The sequence below is a fragment of the Octopus bimaculoides genome, chromosome 6 (genome assembly GCF_046866305.1).
Source record: "Octopus bimaculoides isolate indiv1 chromosome 6, ASM4686630v1, whole genome shotgun sequence".
Lineage (NCBI taxonomy): Eukaryota > Metazoa > Mollusca > Cephalopoda > Octopoda > Octopodidae > Octopus > Octopus bimaculoides.
This window is the reverse complement of record NC_142933.1, coordinates 66,936,795-66,954,049: the sequence shown is the minus strand read 5'-3', so window position 1 is coordinate 66,954,049 and position 17,255 is coordinate 66,936,795.

The window sequence follows — 17,255 nt, the reverse complement described above, 5'->3', positions numbered from 1 at the left end:
GCTAAATATGTCTAGCGCTGGGGCAGCCTTCTCTTCCTTTAGCTGTCAGATTCTAAACGTTTGATGGAAAAGTGTTTCGTCTATATTTGCTCAAGCTATATTTCGCCCAATCTGCGTTTCACTGCATATGTAAATACGAATATATTAACATAATTCTTCTTTATGTGTGTGTACTCAGGCTATCACTATGCGGTGTATGTGAACGTAAGTAATATTATGCGTCAAATAAACATCCAACAAACATTGTCTTTGCCATTAGAAGTCAAATACCCCTTCTACGGCTGTTAATAGTCTAAAGTAACAAACAAGGCAGATAACTGCAACGATATCAAATCCAAGCATATGTGGAAAAAACAATACAGTTTATATTCACTATTAAATACATTGACTATATTTGCCAAAACTTTCAATTTGCTAATATAATTGGAGTCATGTACCTACTTTGTTGCTTTTAGATTTTCAACACCCATAGAGAATGATTACGACTAATACAAAAACATCTAATTTAGTTTGATGGTTTTTAATTCAGTATATTACATAATTGAGAGCCTACAGGTGTGTATGTATCCATCATGGAAGATGCTCCCCCACTACTATATATGCGTGAGTATGTGTGTGTATGTTTGGGTGATTGGATGGTTCGGTGTATGGGTGGGTGTGTATGTATATATATGTGTGTGTGTATATATATATAAATGTTTACATATATGTAAGTGTAACAGCCCGAAACGGTAAGGACATATGGTATCTTGACTGAAGAAAGAAGGCTACGAATGACGCGTCCTGTTTTACCCGTCTTCTAATTGTTTCTCCTATCTGCATTTGTATCGTCTATCTGTCCGAATGTTTTATTGTGATCTATTGCGTTTTTGTTCCATTATATATATATATATATATATATATATATATACAGGATGCGTTGTGAGAATTGTCGCCATTTTATATGTTTTATTCCGTGCATGAGCATTGTTTGTTTTTGATTTCGTCGACTACACAGTATAGTAGTGTCGATTGGGCACCGTCTGTGAGAAAAAACAGCACCATGACGCAATTTACTCAGCCAGAAATTTGGAAGTGACATTCTGTGCTGCTTGGCATTCGCGCCAGAAGCTCCAATACGAACAGATGGTAAACACACAGTACACACGTTGACTTACCGTGTCCCCAAAACATGAGCCGATGATTGATAAAAATCAAACATCCGGTCAATATCATGCTGTTTGGAGTGATCACTACTGATAGCGACGTTATGCTTCCATTCATCTCCAACACGGCCTTAGACTCAACACGGAGGCCTACATCAAGTGCTTGGAGGAGACAGTGCTGCCCAACATCAAGAGGGTGATTGCTGGAGAATCTTGTGTCTCGCAACAAGACTCAGCACCATGTCACACAAGCGGAAGAACCCAGTCAGACAATTTTTCCGACCACATTATCCCTAACATCTGGTCACCTAACTCCCCAGACTGCAATCCCCTTGATGATTATGTGTGGGGAAGAGTTGAGCGAGAGACCAATAAAACTGCTTGTAACACCACAGATTAACTGAAGACAAGGATTATGGTGACTGAGCACTCCACTCACACGTGTACCCTTAACGTAGTTCTCAGGGAGATTCATCGTGACAACAGAGTGTAACAAGGCTGCCCCTTTGAAATACAGGTACAGAAACAGGAAGAAACAATGTGAGAAAGTTGTGCTGAAAGAGTACAGCAGGGTTCGCCACCACCCCTTACTGGAGCCTCAATAAGCACTCACAAAGCCCGTTCCTGGGAATCGAAACTGTGATCCTACAACCGTGAGTTCACAATGGGCCATTGCGCCTCCACATGTATGTATGTATATATATATATATATATATATATATATATATATATATATATATATATATATATATATATATATACATACATATATACATCCATATGTGTGTATGTATATATGTATGTATGTACATATATACATACATACATTCATGCATATATACGTGTGTGTAAATATATGTGTGTGCGTGTATGTGTGTATATGTACATATATCAATACCTTCATATATATCGAGAAAGAATGAGAGAGGAAGAGAGCGAGATAGAGCTGCAAGTATGGCTCGTAAGTTCAGTTTACAATCATGATTTCTTGTTCAGGTTCATGATGTGGCAAGTCGAGGATGTGCATTCTAATCTAATCTAACTTTTGGGACGAATAATGCCTTATAAGTGAATTTGGTAGCACTGTGTATGAGCCCTTTGTTGGGGGCATCTATTTTTATGTTGTTTGGCAACTGTCAGCACTAATCGAACCGACTTTTTGACCAGATATCTCTCCATCGTTTTTATACATATCTCTATGGATACATTATATATGTTCCTCCATTTATCGATATAATAGTGAGATATTTGATAAAGATCTGACTGGTTCTACTTTAGCATGTCAATAGATCAAACATTGGCTCAATAATCAAAGTGTCGGGTTCGACGATCAAAGGATAGGATTCGATGATCAAAGCATAGGATTTGATGATGAAGGCATTGAGTTCGATGATCAAAGTAGTCTCTATTTTGTATTGGTTGCATCGGTATTGATATCTTTTCTGTTTTAGATTTTTACCCGCAGCGAATTTTTTTCTCCGATATCATATTTTGTTCTTGATATATCAGTCATTCCATTGATGGTTTCTTTCAAATCGCTCTTACCTCATCTTTCGTAACCAGCTGACTCTATTGTCGAAATGTTGTTAACATTATCTATATTACTTCAGTAACATAGAATGTGTCTGTGTGTGTGTATGTGTGTGTGTGTGTGCATGCGCGTGTGTGTGTTTGTCTGTCACTCACATCTTTCACCATTATTTTAAAACATAAGTTGACCTACAACTCATTGATAAGTGAATTTTGTTTGGTAGCAAATCATAACTGTTTATAACTGCTTATAAAAGCCAAGAATGATTACAACTGAACAAATAGTATTAATGAAACGGTTTGATATATCTAAATTTTATCTTAGACTTTATTGTTCCATTAATGTTTATCATTTCTTTTCTACAGTTATATTAGCTTCTATAATTCCAAAATTTGAATATTGTCAAAGCTATTATTTTAAGTTGGGTTGTTTTTGTTTGTTGTTTGTTTGTTTTGTTCTTGTTTTTGCTTTTGTTTTCTGGCCTTTTTTTTGTTGGTTTTTTTTTCTTTGAAAATCATTTGTGTATTCAATCATCAATCATCGCTTTTTACGTCCGTTTTTCCATGCTGGCAAGTGTTAGACTAAGCTTATTGTGGTAGATTTCCTGTGGAGGAATACTCTTCCTGCCACCAAACTTTACATCTTTTCCAAGTATGGTATTTTCATTCCACGAGTCCACAACCGAAGAGATGAAGCTGCATTAACTACAGGACGCCATTTTACTTTATACAATGCTATTGTAAAAACAACGCACACTCACACACACACACACACCACACAGTGTTAGATGTAGAACGTAACAATGAAAGCATTGGGGGACTATGTAAATAAATCTTCTTTAAAAATACACTTTGAATATCACTCCGGCAATAAATAATATTTTATGCAGCATGGAGATTAACAAACACCTTTGGACAAAAACTGTTAATAACATTACAGATATGAGCAGTTGCACCATTATGACAAACCAAGTGGTTATATGTGACTTTCTCTGAACAAAAAAGAGAACAAATAACAGCGACAAACTAATTTGCGCGTGCCCTTCGATAGACTCTGTGAGCTTCCAATTATCCTTCAAATAGCAACTGAAAGAAGACCTACATGATATATCGGAATAAATACTCACAGATGCACGTGGTAAGGTTTATAAAACTTTTGTGATTTTAGGACTGAGGCCACATCCAGAAACTGGGCTGAAATAGTGTCACACACATATCCACACATTTATACCGAAATAGCTGAGTTAGGGAAATTCAAAGGCAACTGTCATTGCATCAATAATGATTTTGTCCTGTGTTGTCTCCTTGAATTCTATTAACTTTGGATGATCAACCCAGAGGTGATCTGCAATCGGGAGGGATCAGGAATAAAATGCAAACCTACTGATTCCTGAAAATCGGGGACTAGAACTGCACCTATTTGGAGTGCAGAGATAAAAATAATGAGCCTGATGGTACATGTATACATGTTGTTATACATGTACTAGTTTAAAAAAACAAAAAACATTTGAGTTTCCTTTGATCTGAAGGGCTAGAAAAGTAGAAGGGAAAGCAGCAGAAATGAATGCTGAAGCAACAAGACCACTGGAGGTCAGTATCTTGAGCACCCTCTCTTAAATCTTATGAAAAGGAAAGACTTCGTACTCAATTCTGGAAGAAGCTGAAAGGGTACACTGGTACCCGAGTGGAATAGCAATACTATTACAATAGAAGATCTTTTTAAAAAGAAGAATGAACTACAGCGAAAAGAATTATGAAAGGTGTCAGGAAACTTCACCTCCTCAGAAAAACATCAATGGGTAAAATAGTGCTGCAGGAAAATTGGAACCCAATAGATACATATATCAAAGAGTCTTTCACCTTCATAGGTTAAATACGTTATTTTTTAAATCCAAAACAAACTATTATCAAACTTTCACCACAGTGCTTTGAAAACCCTAAAGAAAGGGATTCGAGCCTGTTAGCATTTTCCTTATAAATTAAGTCTCAAGAATGATAACGGGTATCATTGTATGCATCAGAACAAGGAACGGCGCAGTATGAGAACGGGGAACGCTAAATGTTTTCTGTGTTTTACAAATCTAAATGATGTCTTGTCACTTAATTCATGAGTACATGCACATTTCAAAATAGCAGGATATTTGTTGGTGTTCATTGCCTGGGGTTTATTCGTCCAGTCAACTATTTCACATTTTGAAGATAAAGGGCAAACAAAATAGTACTAAAATTCAACCATTTAGTACCATCGGCATATGAACGAAGAAGTTCTCTTCCACCAATTTTTGTTGTGATTCGTCTCTTTTACTTTGGCATTAATTTATGCTGTACGATGGATGCATTATATACGCAGTCTTGAAAACATGTGCACTTTAGGAAATATGCTGATAACAAGACTTCTTTGTAAAGGAAAGAAGAGTAGAGTGATTTCATCTAATACAATATATAATCATTTTGTGAGTCTATTTTCAAAAGAACTCAGTATAAATTTATTTTTTAAAGTAAATCAGATGAATAAATGATTATCTATCCGTTTCGTTATGTAAAGTAATATTTTCAATAGTAAATTGTAATAACTATAATTTTTTAATTTTCTTAAACATCCATTATACTTAGTGTGCGTGTATATGTATGTCGGTAGGTATGTGTGTGTGTGTGTGTGTGTGTAGACGTGGCTGTGTGTATCAGTGTAAGCACGTAGGGGAACTCACACGTGTGTGAGTGTGAGTAAATGTGTAAACAGATGTACGTATGAATATATTCATATTCTTCTGAACAGAAATATTTAATATCGACACTGTACGTGAATAGTAATTCTTACCTCCTTCTATCTCTCTCTCTCTCTCTCTCTCTCTCTCTCTCTCTCTCTCTCTCTCTCTCTCTCTCTCTCTCTCTCTCTCTCTCTCTCTGCACACACAGAGATAGATAAGTAGACAGACAGACAGACAGACAGACAAATAGATTTATAGATAGATAGATAGATAGATAGATAGATAGATAGATAGATAGATAGATAGATAAACGTCGTTATAACGATCAAGAGAGGAAAACTTCCCCAAACATGACAGTGTATAACTGTATTTATTCGACTGATGCCTTCTGCCATTGATTTAAAGTTACACAAATTTCCGATCAGTCAATGGTCAGTGACAATCGATAATGAAACTGAGAATCTGTCATTCATGCCTTTCTATATCTAACCCTATGTATATATTTCTGTTGTTAGGGTGTTTTGTGTGTCAAATTTATTCTTATGGGATAAGGCTGACAAACAGCAGCGAACACTAAACAAGGATACCAGATTCCTAAGAGAAAACTCTTAAAAGGAAAGCAACAGTAGTGGGCCCAATGTCCATTTTGAAAACATCGTCAGATTGCAAATGTAAGTGAACTTGAAGGACAGGTTCGACTTCCTTGAGGAGGTAGCGGTAAAAACCACTCCGGCTGGACATTTTTTAGCTCTCCGGGAGTGCAAAAATAATCATTGTAGTTGAATTTAAAGTTCCTTGAGAGAATAGACTCAACATTTCTTACCAGCTGAAGAAGGCTAAATATCAGGACTTGGGTCGACGAGACACTTATCAAGGGAAAAAGTACGCAGCCTAATTCCCTATTGAAATCGGCTAGGGAGGCTTTCCAGTTATGCCGGTGCGGTATTCCCTGCAGATGATTGGTCTGAAATCCAGACAACTGAAGAATGTGACCAAGGGGATGGGCAGAGCAGCTAAAAACAATTCAAGTGGGAAGAGGTCGACAAGAGAACACAAGCAGAACTTTTCCGAGAGCAAGACCACCCGGATGAAACGCTGGTAACCCTGAGATACCTGATTCAGAAGAAGAGCTTACAATATTCTTCTATCTTCTGCAGCTTCTGCAAGAGATATAAATAAATATCTTCGATGTGTATTTCACCTATTGGAAATAAACATCTTCCACGATTTTATCTCTTCTACGAAATCTAAGTATGTTACTTTTTAAGATTTATCTTAAGGAGCGATAAGTAAAAGATAGTGTTATTTCTGAGAAAATATCACTCGTTTTACTACTTGAGAGTATGTACTATTTTTTCAGTGTATATACATTATATCAAACATTTTTTTTGTTATCTGGTTGACACTCGCAACACAATATAGTTAAAATATAAAAGCATCAGCATTATTTATTACTATTGCCATAATTCATCTATTTTTTTCTTAATTTACATACATTCTTTATTGTTGGGGTTTGTTTATAAAGTAATATATCAAGCTGAGTAAAAAGTAAGCAAAATTTTGAAACAAGAAATTCACCACAATATATTTCAATAATGCAGAAGTGTTTATTCATGAAATAAGTGCTACTACAATCAACACATTTTTGACAAAGAGTTAGAAGTTTTCTTATTCCGGTAACATAAAAATCTGGACTTCTAGAGCTGATGAGCTCTTTGAACGCACTTTCAGCATCGGTTTGATTTTTTAAGTACTTCTCTCGCAGGAAACCATCAAGGTGCTTGAAAAAGTGGTAGTCGGTAGGAAAAAGGTCTGGGGAATAAGCTGGGTGGTGAAGAACTCCGTAGCCAGGTCCCCTCAACTTCTGGAGCGTCATTAATGAAACGTGTGGTCGAAGATTGTCATGAAGAATGATTGACCCTCTTCTATTGACCAGTCTGGGACGGAAGAATAGCAGTTTTTCGTTCACATTAGCAATTTCGTGGCAATATGTTTCTGCAGTAATTGTTTTTCTGGGTTTAAGAAGTTATAGTGGATGAGTCCTGCAGTACACCACCTTTTTGAAGAGCTCGGGTTTAGGGAAGGTTTTCGGGGCTTTATTTTGGTCCAACCACTGCGAAGAACGATTTCCTTATTGTACAGAATCCACTTTTCATCGCAAGTTACGATACAGTCGCGAAATAGATCGGTCTGGTTACGGAGAAGAAGCGACGAGCAAATTTCATATCTACGCATTTTCTGATTTTCATTCAAATTGTGTGGTACCCATTTATCGAACTATTTTGTTTTTCCGATCACATGCAAATAGTTGCGGGTAGTTTTCTGGCTAACTTCAAGTTCTTTTGCAGTTCTCGAGTGATTTTACGTGGATCTTTCTCACTGACGGTTTTTAATTGACCGTCATCGATGACAGATGGTCGTCCTCTACGCTCACGATCTTCAAGACTCAGGTCTCCACTGCGAAATCGTTTAAACCATTTTCGAGCTGACAACTCACTGGTCATTTCCTCGTTGATATCGCGAGGATTTTTAGCTGCTTTACGTCCTGTTTTGAAGTTGAATAGCAAAATTGCTCGAATATCGCGCTTTGACAGTTTTATTTAAGATGATTGTAACAACGGTGAAAAAAATTAATGATAATTTATTGATATATTTGGGCAAGTCTATATTTGTGTTATCAGACAATTTCAAAAAATGTTTTAAAAGTTCAAAACTCAGCAAAAATCCGGTACAAATTCGTCATGGTCCAAAACGTTGCTTACTCAACCTGATATATTCCATTGAATGGTTATGTGAAATCCCTATAGAGCTAAAATATATTTTTTTAAAGAATATAGTTCTATCTATATATTGTTTCTTACAAAGTACGATGCATGTTTAGAACTGCTCTGTTCTAAGTCATCGCCATCTTAGAATTGAACTACCTAACCGCGATTTTACTGCAATTCGCTTTTTACCACCACAGCGTTGAAATATTGTCGACACAGTGAATGACATCTAGTAGTCTGAATTTTTGGAGATGCAATGTAATTTTTATTTATTTTTGTACAATAACCATTATTAGAAGTTTCCATTAAAAAGTAATCAGGAATTAGTAGTCTTTCAAATCGAAACAAAGAAAGCACCAATTAATACAAGCAAATTACATCGATCACCTTTTCTCATAATTTTTCATTAATTTTATTGTCCGTTTTAATATTTTGCTTCCTATATTTTTATAGTCATCAAAATTCACATGTACTTCCTTTATTTGTACTATTTTCATCAGAAATCTAACTGCTTCCTCCTTTTTTTTTTTCAAATCAAAGGTATTCTATGATGCATTCTTAATAAGGTTTTACAATTTGAAATTCGATTAACCTCATGTTTCTGCCTTCTATCGATATTAAAATTCATTGATCTTATTCCCTTGTAATTAATTGATTTCTACTTGATTCACCACGAAAACTAATGATAAATTATACACATAAGCATGCACACATACACATACATAGATATATACATAAATAAATATCTATAATATGTAAGTGGTACGCTTATGTATGTGTGTGTATATATAGATATGTGTGTGCATGTATGTATACATGTATGTATATTCAAACACACACACACATATACATACCAAATGTATAGATAGATAGATAGATATAATATACTCATGAATGCATACATGCAGAAAAACACATATACATATATGTATACTTAAAAATATATATATATGCATGTATATATTTATATATATATATATATATATATATATATATATATATATATATATATATATATATATATATATTTATATATATATATATATATATATATATATATATATATATATATATATATATATATATATGTATGTATGTATGTATGTATGTATGTATGTATGTATGTATGTATGTATGTATGCATGTATGTATGTATATATTTTCTTCCTTTTTTTTGCGAAATAGCTGAGAGAGTAATAGAGTAGTGGACTAAATATATTAGGCTTTTCAGTTCTTTTCATCGCTTTTCTGAGTTCAGATCTCGATATGGTCTTCGTATCTTATTCATTCTTTCTTCCAGATACAGAAAAATCTATACCGATTATATTTAAAGATTATATTTATTTATTATAGGCGCAGGTATGGCTGTGTTTTTTTTGTTTGTTTTTTTGTTAAGAACCTCGTTTTGTAACCATGTGGTTTCAGACTCAGTACCACTGTTTTATACCTTGGGGAATTGTCACTTTTACCCCGTGCTGACTAATGCCTTGTTAGTGAATTTTGTAGATTGAGTGAAGAAGCCTGTCGCATATATGTGCGTGTGTGTGTGTGTGTTTGTGCATGTATTGGTATGTGTGTGTGTGTGTGTGTGTGTGTTTCACTTCATGTTATATGTCTCCCGATGCTAGTTTTCTTATGTCCAATTCGGACATCATCATCTGTACTGAACATTTTACGTACATTAATTATGCAATGGTTTTAAACACAGTGAAGCAGATTCAGTATTGCAGAAATTGTTAACCTGATATTTCATTCAGTTACATTGGGCATGATTCGGAACTTAAGTGAGGCTGGATTTATTTTCTTTCAACTATGTGGAAATGAAGCAGTAACACAAACAGTGACGTTTGGAAAACCTCGGTGAACTGTGACAGTAGATATGCATTCGTTGTCTGTTGAAACCTAAGAAGGTTTTGTTTTTTTTTTTGTCTCATAAAATATAAAGCTTTTTCGTCTGCCTTTATGTTCTGAGTTCAAATTCTGCCGAGGTTGACTTTGCCGTTCATCCTTTCGGCGTCGAAAAATTAAGTACCAGTTGCGTACTGGTGTCGATCTAATCGACTGGCCCCTTCCTCCAAAATTTCGGGCCTTGTGCCTAGATTAGAAAAGAAAAAAGAAAATGTACAGCTTTTCTCAACATCCGTAATAACACTACATCAATATAATTATTTCAATGTGTGTATATATATATATATATATATATATATATATATATATATATATATACATACATACATATATATATATATATATATATATATATATATATATATATATATATATATATATATATATACATATACATATACATATACACACACACACACACACACATATATATATATATATATATATATATATATATATACATATATATATATATATATATATATATATATATATATATATATATATATATATATATATATATATATATATATATATAAGTACCAGTTAACAATTATATATATTATATATATATATCAGGTTAACAATTTCTGCAATACTGAATCTGCTTCACTGTGTTTAAAACCCTTGCATAATTAATGTACGTAAAATGTTCAGTACAGATGATGATGTCCAGATTGGACATAAGAAAACTAGTATTTTCAACGGATCATTTTTGAGCTCTATTTAAAGTTGATATATATTCAAAAACTCAACTGTGAGTTTTCTGCTAAGATTGTTAACAGGTACTATATTTTTTACCAATTTTTTTGGTTAAAAAAAAATATATTTAATATATATATATATATATATATATATATATATATATATATATATATATATATATATATATAAATTTAAATACACAACCGAAAGAGCTACTAATACTTTCATGCTTTTATGATACTTAAACAGGTATATTCATAAAATACACCATGTATCTTAAGGCAATCTTCTAGGATCTGTTTATACGTTATATATATTAAAAACAAGGACACTGGACAGTAAAAAAAAAGGTAAGAAAAAGTGTGAAGAAGATTGGTGCAAAAAATGGAGCGAGAAAAAGAAACGAAATCAAGACAACTAAGAACCTCGCCCTCCCTGATTGCAGAAAGTTCATTATATACAACTGGTTTATAGCAAAATAATAGAAAATATGTCAAATTGTGTGAGGCAGCAACTCAATCCGGTATGTTATCAATATGAGTATTCTTGAGTTTCATTTTTTTCCTTTTAATTTATTTCAGATAGGCATTAGACATAGCCCCCTAAGTAGTTGTAGAGCACTCTCAGTAAATACATGCCTCTATTAGATGAACTGAAAATTAATTCACACACAATCATACACACATGAAAAGAATCAATATATTCATGATGTTTTTGGTCGATGGTGAATTAGTACATGCGGAGGCAGTATGTGGGTTTCATTGTATGTATGTGTATGAGTGCTCTAACACACATGTCTGTGCGCATGTGGTATTTTAAGCGAAGCACTTCTTGCCAGTCGCTTTGTCCGACATCTCGTTACATTTGGTCGTTGTGGCTAATTTTCTTGGCTAAATTTACTGATGTTGGTTTTGTTCTTGTTTCCGTTGTTAATGTTGCTTTATTATATGTTAGGGGTGGGAAGTTAGGAATGTAATTTTTATTAATTTTAATTATTTAATTTTTTTTTTTTTTCATTTTTCTTTCCCTCTTTTTATTGTCGCCATTTGTTTCTTCTATACAAATCTTTTTTCATCATGATATGCAGATTAAACATATTGGGGATGGTCGCTAAGAACACATTCTTTGTGCAAATCATTATAAATTAAAATAATGCAATTTGTTAATGCATTATTTCCTGTGCATATTGTTTATGCAATTGCACAAATAAAAAGGTAACGTTGCACTGTTGTTTGAATATTATGATTAGGTAGCGTAGGAAAAGAGTTCAAGGTTATCAGCACTCTACTATTAAAAATAAACAAAACAATTAGCATATTGGTCCATTGGAGAAGAATATTGGTTTTTGTTTTGATTAGCAATAGAAGCTCTGTATTTCACTTGATTGAATGTGGAACACGAGATGTTTATCCTTTTTGTTTTTCTTTAGAGGGATTTATCACTCTATGTGAAGTAATGTTGGTTTTAAATTTTGACACAAGACCAGCAATTTCGGGGAAGGGATAAGTGGATTACATCGACCCAAGTACTCAACTGGTACTTTTTTTTATTGACGCCGAAAGGCTGAAAGGTAAAGTCGACCTCGACAGAATTCAACCTCAGAACGTAAAGACGGACAAAATACCGCTAAATAGTTTGTCTGGCATGCTAACTACCCTGCTGTTTCACTGCCTTCATTGTCAACTGATATGGGTAGGAACTTGCATAAACTTTTACAGTTTGAATATTTCTGTTGGTGATGGTACTGGTGCTGGTGGTAGTGGTGTTGATGTTGCTGGTACTAGTAATACTGGTGGTGCCGGTGGTGCTGGTGTTAGTGCTGCTGATGATTGTGGTGCTGGTAGTTGTGAATTTTGTGGTGGTTGTGATGGTGGTAGGGATGATGATGATGGTGGTGGTGGTGGCGGCGGTTACACTGCTGCTGGTGATGATGATGATGATGGGGGAGGTGGAGGATGCTGGTGGTAGTGGTGGTTGTGTTGTTGCTGGTGGTAGTATATCTAAAAAATACATAACCATTACTCGCAAGGGGCCTGGTAGCAAATACCATGCTGTCACTAGTTTCAGGCACCTGTGTATTCATGAGCCAACATAGACATACACTGGGCCTGTCACCCTTCATCTAACGAAAGATCAAGCATGTGATAGATGGAGGGTGAGAGGACAGTACCTACACTAGGTTGGTCTTCGTTTTCAGTTGAGCAGACAAGAGCAAAGAGAAACAACACGTATGATTTTGAAGGATAATAGAACTACTCTTTCTCGGAATTTCAGCGATCGCGTACAGGCCTCCTCGGTGGTTTAATACGGTACTTATTTTATAACATAGAGCTCAGTTCACTGCTCTTGTGGATTTTTACAAGACACTAACACACACACACACACACACACACACACGCACGCACACACACACACACATACACACACATACACACATACTCGAAAGTGTTTGTGAAGTCATACAGCATTTATAACTTTCCTTCAGGCTTTAATGATGTATATTACTCGAATTAGCAACAAGGAAAATTCGAAAGCCTCCTCGGAAAAGTACCTGTACAAACATTTGAAGTCATCTCCCTGCAATATCAGTGTTTTCTTTAAACGAGGCACAAGAGCAATGTTAATTGAATTGACACGGATATATTACTAGTGTTTATTTTATCAATGCAGTGGTTTAAAAAGATGCAGATTATTGTGACTCTATGGCTGCTTTTCTATGATATCAAAAGCGTCGTTTTTCTCTCCGTGGTTTTGTTATAATGGTTTCAAATTCGTTATTTGTAAAAGAGAAATGATAATCATGAATCGATGAGCCTGATCGAAGACAAGAAGTAATATCGATACTAGAATTTGAACTCTTACGTTTGAATTATCCTGGTGATTTAATTTGCTTACTTTTTTGTTATAAATGTTGCTTAGTTCCAGTTCATCCTTGGTCAGATACTTTCCAACCATGACCTGTCTGTTTATATATCAAAATTTTCAAAAATATCCCTCTATATTTTAGATGGTAGAATGTAATGATTTTGTGTAATTACGCTACTGTTGGCAGCAGGGCGTACCACAACCCTGTAGAAATTCCCTCGTTAGGTTTATAGATTTCTCTCCAAATTAATCAGTTTTGTTTAGATAATCAACAATGTTTTCAATATTGTATAATTTTTAACACATCAAAGATAATGTTATCATGCCACCCGTCCTAAAATATACTTTATTACAAAATCATGAAAAATGTAAACCTGTGTATGATAATATATGAGTGTTTTTTTCATAGTTAAAATCACTCTAGATCGATGCATTTGTTTTAATCTCAATACACGGTTTCAGATCAAATCACTTTCCAAACAAGTGAAACTCAAGAACAGCAAAATCGATTCTTTTTAATTAATTTTAAAGATAATATATTTTCAATTTCCTGCCTATGGAGTTGCAGATGTTAATGCATTGAACTGACAAAGTCATGAGAAAGTCAGATAGAATACCTTGCACTGCTTGTTCTGGTTATCTGCGCGTTGAGTTCAAATCCCGTCTGCTATTTATTGTTTATCTTATCACATAACGTGGAGGCTCAACGGCCCAGTGGTTAGGGCAGCGGACTCACGGTCATAGCATCGCGGTTTCGATTCCCAGACCGGGCGTTGTGAGTGTTTATTGAGCGAAAACACTTAAAGCCCCACGAGGCTCCGGCAGGGGATGGTGGCGAACCCTGCTGTACTCTTCCACCACAACTTTCTCTCACTCTTACTTCCTGATGTGCCTGTATTTCAAAGGACCAGCCTTAGCACACTGTGCCACGCTGAATCTCCCCGAGAACTACGTTAAGGGTACACGTGTCTGTGGAATGCTCAGCCACTTGCACGTTAATTTCACGAGCAGGCTGTTCCGTTGATCGGATCAACTTGAACCCTCAACGTCGTAAGCGACGGAGTGCCAACATATATACATATCAAATAACCCTTTTCACCAAAATGTTCGTCTTCTGTCACATTCAAAGGTTATTAGGGCTATGGATTGCATAATCATTAGAGTGTCGGCAAAATGCCTTCTGGTACTTGTTCTGATTTTCGGCTCTTTCTGAGTTCAAATCTCGCCATGGTCAACTCTATCATTCATTCTCTCGGTATCGGTAATCGAACTGTGCACTGCTAGTATCGACCCTTCTTTATTCTTACCTTTGTCCTCCTCTTTCTTTCACACTCTTGGAAATGTTTATTTGAGCCGATAAAGATGGTAGGGGAGGCACTGGCAGCACTGGGGGTAGTAGAAAATGTGGCAGTGACAGCGGCGGCAGCGGTGGCGGCGACGGTGGCGGTAGCGACGGTGGCGGTAGCGACGGTGGCGGTGGCGACGGTGGCGGTAGCGACGGTGGCGGTAGCGACGGTGGCGGTGGCGACGGTGGCGGTGGCGACGGTGGCGGTAGCGACGGTGGCGGTAGCGACGGTGGCCGTGGCGACGGTGGCCGTGGCGACGGTGGCCGTGGCCGTGGCCGTGGCCGTGGTCGTGGCCGTGGCCGTAGCGGTGGCGACGGTGGTGATGGGAGTGGGGGTGACAAAATAGACAAGGAATGAATAAAACCGAGGAAGAAAGAAAGAACGAAAGAAAGAAAGAAAGAAAGAAAATTGTAGCAGGAGTATGCGATCCAGTTAAAAAAAAACAGAGACGCGAGAATGTTGTTTATGACAATATCCCACAAATTTTGTTATAAAAATAAATCCTTCTTTGTAAAATATTTCATTTGTGTAAGTGTGTGTGTGTGTGGTGGGGATTTTGGTTCGATATTTTTTTTTCATTTCAAAATATCTCGACTTTGTTGAACATCTTAATCGAATATTATAATTGCTTGTTAGGAAATAAATATCTATGTTCAGAAGTGAAAGCAATACATTTTACTGGCAGAAGCCGCTAAATATTAATGGAAATAAATTGTACGCATTTGCTTGGATATAAAAAGGAAGGAAGTTGTCGGGAAAGGCTAGTTTCAGAGCATTAGAGAGGAGTTCTTTATTTTTAATCCGCCCAGGTTTTATATTTAAGTATACGTGATTGTTTAAAATGTAGAAATTTTCAATGAAAAAACTGTTAATTCTGATATATTGTGGGGATACTTATACATGCAAAAAGAGAAATGCGCATGCACACACACACACGCACACACACACACACACACACACACACACACACACACACACACACACACACACACACACACACACACACACATATATATATATATATATATATATATATATATATATATATATATATATATATATATATATATGAGCACGCGTGGCTATGTAGTAGAGAGCTTGCTTCCCAACCACATGCTTCCAGGTTCAGTCCCACTGAGTCGCACCTTGGGCGAGTGGTCTGCTACTATAGCAACGTGCTTGTGTGTGGATTTGGTAGACGTAAACTAAAAGAAACCCGTCATATATATATATATATATATATATATATATATATATATAAGAATTTAAGGATTGGAGAAAACGCATGTTATAATTGCATACTTTATTCCTACATATCTTTCAAAGGATTACAACCTGTGTGATCCATAGGGATCTTTGATATTAAAATTGTAACCTTCTCATCAGGGAAAGCATGGGAATCATCTTAAACGTAAGACATTATGACCGATTATCAGTCATAATGTCTTACGTTTAAGATGATTCCCATGCTTTCCCTGATGAGAAGGTTACAATTTTAATATCAAAGATCCCTATGGATCACACAGGTTGTAATCCTTTGAAACATATGTAGGAATAAAGTATGCAATTATAACATGCGTTTTCTCCAATCCTTAAATTCTTAAATATACTCAAATACCCAAAATTTCAAGGAGTTCCTGCCTTAAAAACAGGAGCTAACCACAGTTATTTTGTGTTCTTTGCTATATTGGTTTCTATTAACCCATTTATTCTATCAGAAGAATTTTTATTCATTCAGATAGAAAAAATACACATAATTATATATATATATATATATATATATATATATATATATATATATATAGATAGATAGATAGATAGATAGATAGATAGATAGATAGATAGATAGATACGTATATATTTTTGTGTCTGTGTTTGTCCCCTCACCATCACATAACAACCGATGTTAATGTGTTTACGCCCCCATAACTTAGCGGTTCGGCAAAAGAGACTGATAGAATAAGTACTAGGCTTACAAAGAATAAGATCTTGGGTCGATTTCTTCGCTTAAAGGCGGTGTTCCAGCATAGCGGCAGTCAAATGAGTGAAACAAGTAAAAGAATAAAACAATATATACAGTAATACCTCACTTTACGAGGACTGCTAGAGAAAGCGAGTAAGAGAGACCAACAGAGAGATGTATTCATTTTAAGAATGTGTGCATGTCTGTGTGTGTAAAGAAACAGCCTGAGAAAAGTAAAAGTAAATATACACAATACAAGTATGTTTGTATATAGTACATCCAAAAAACGAATAACAAACACAAAAAACAACAATGCG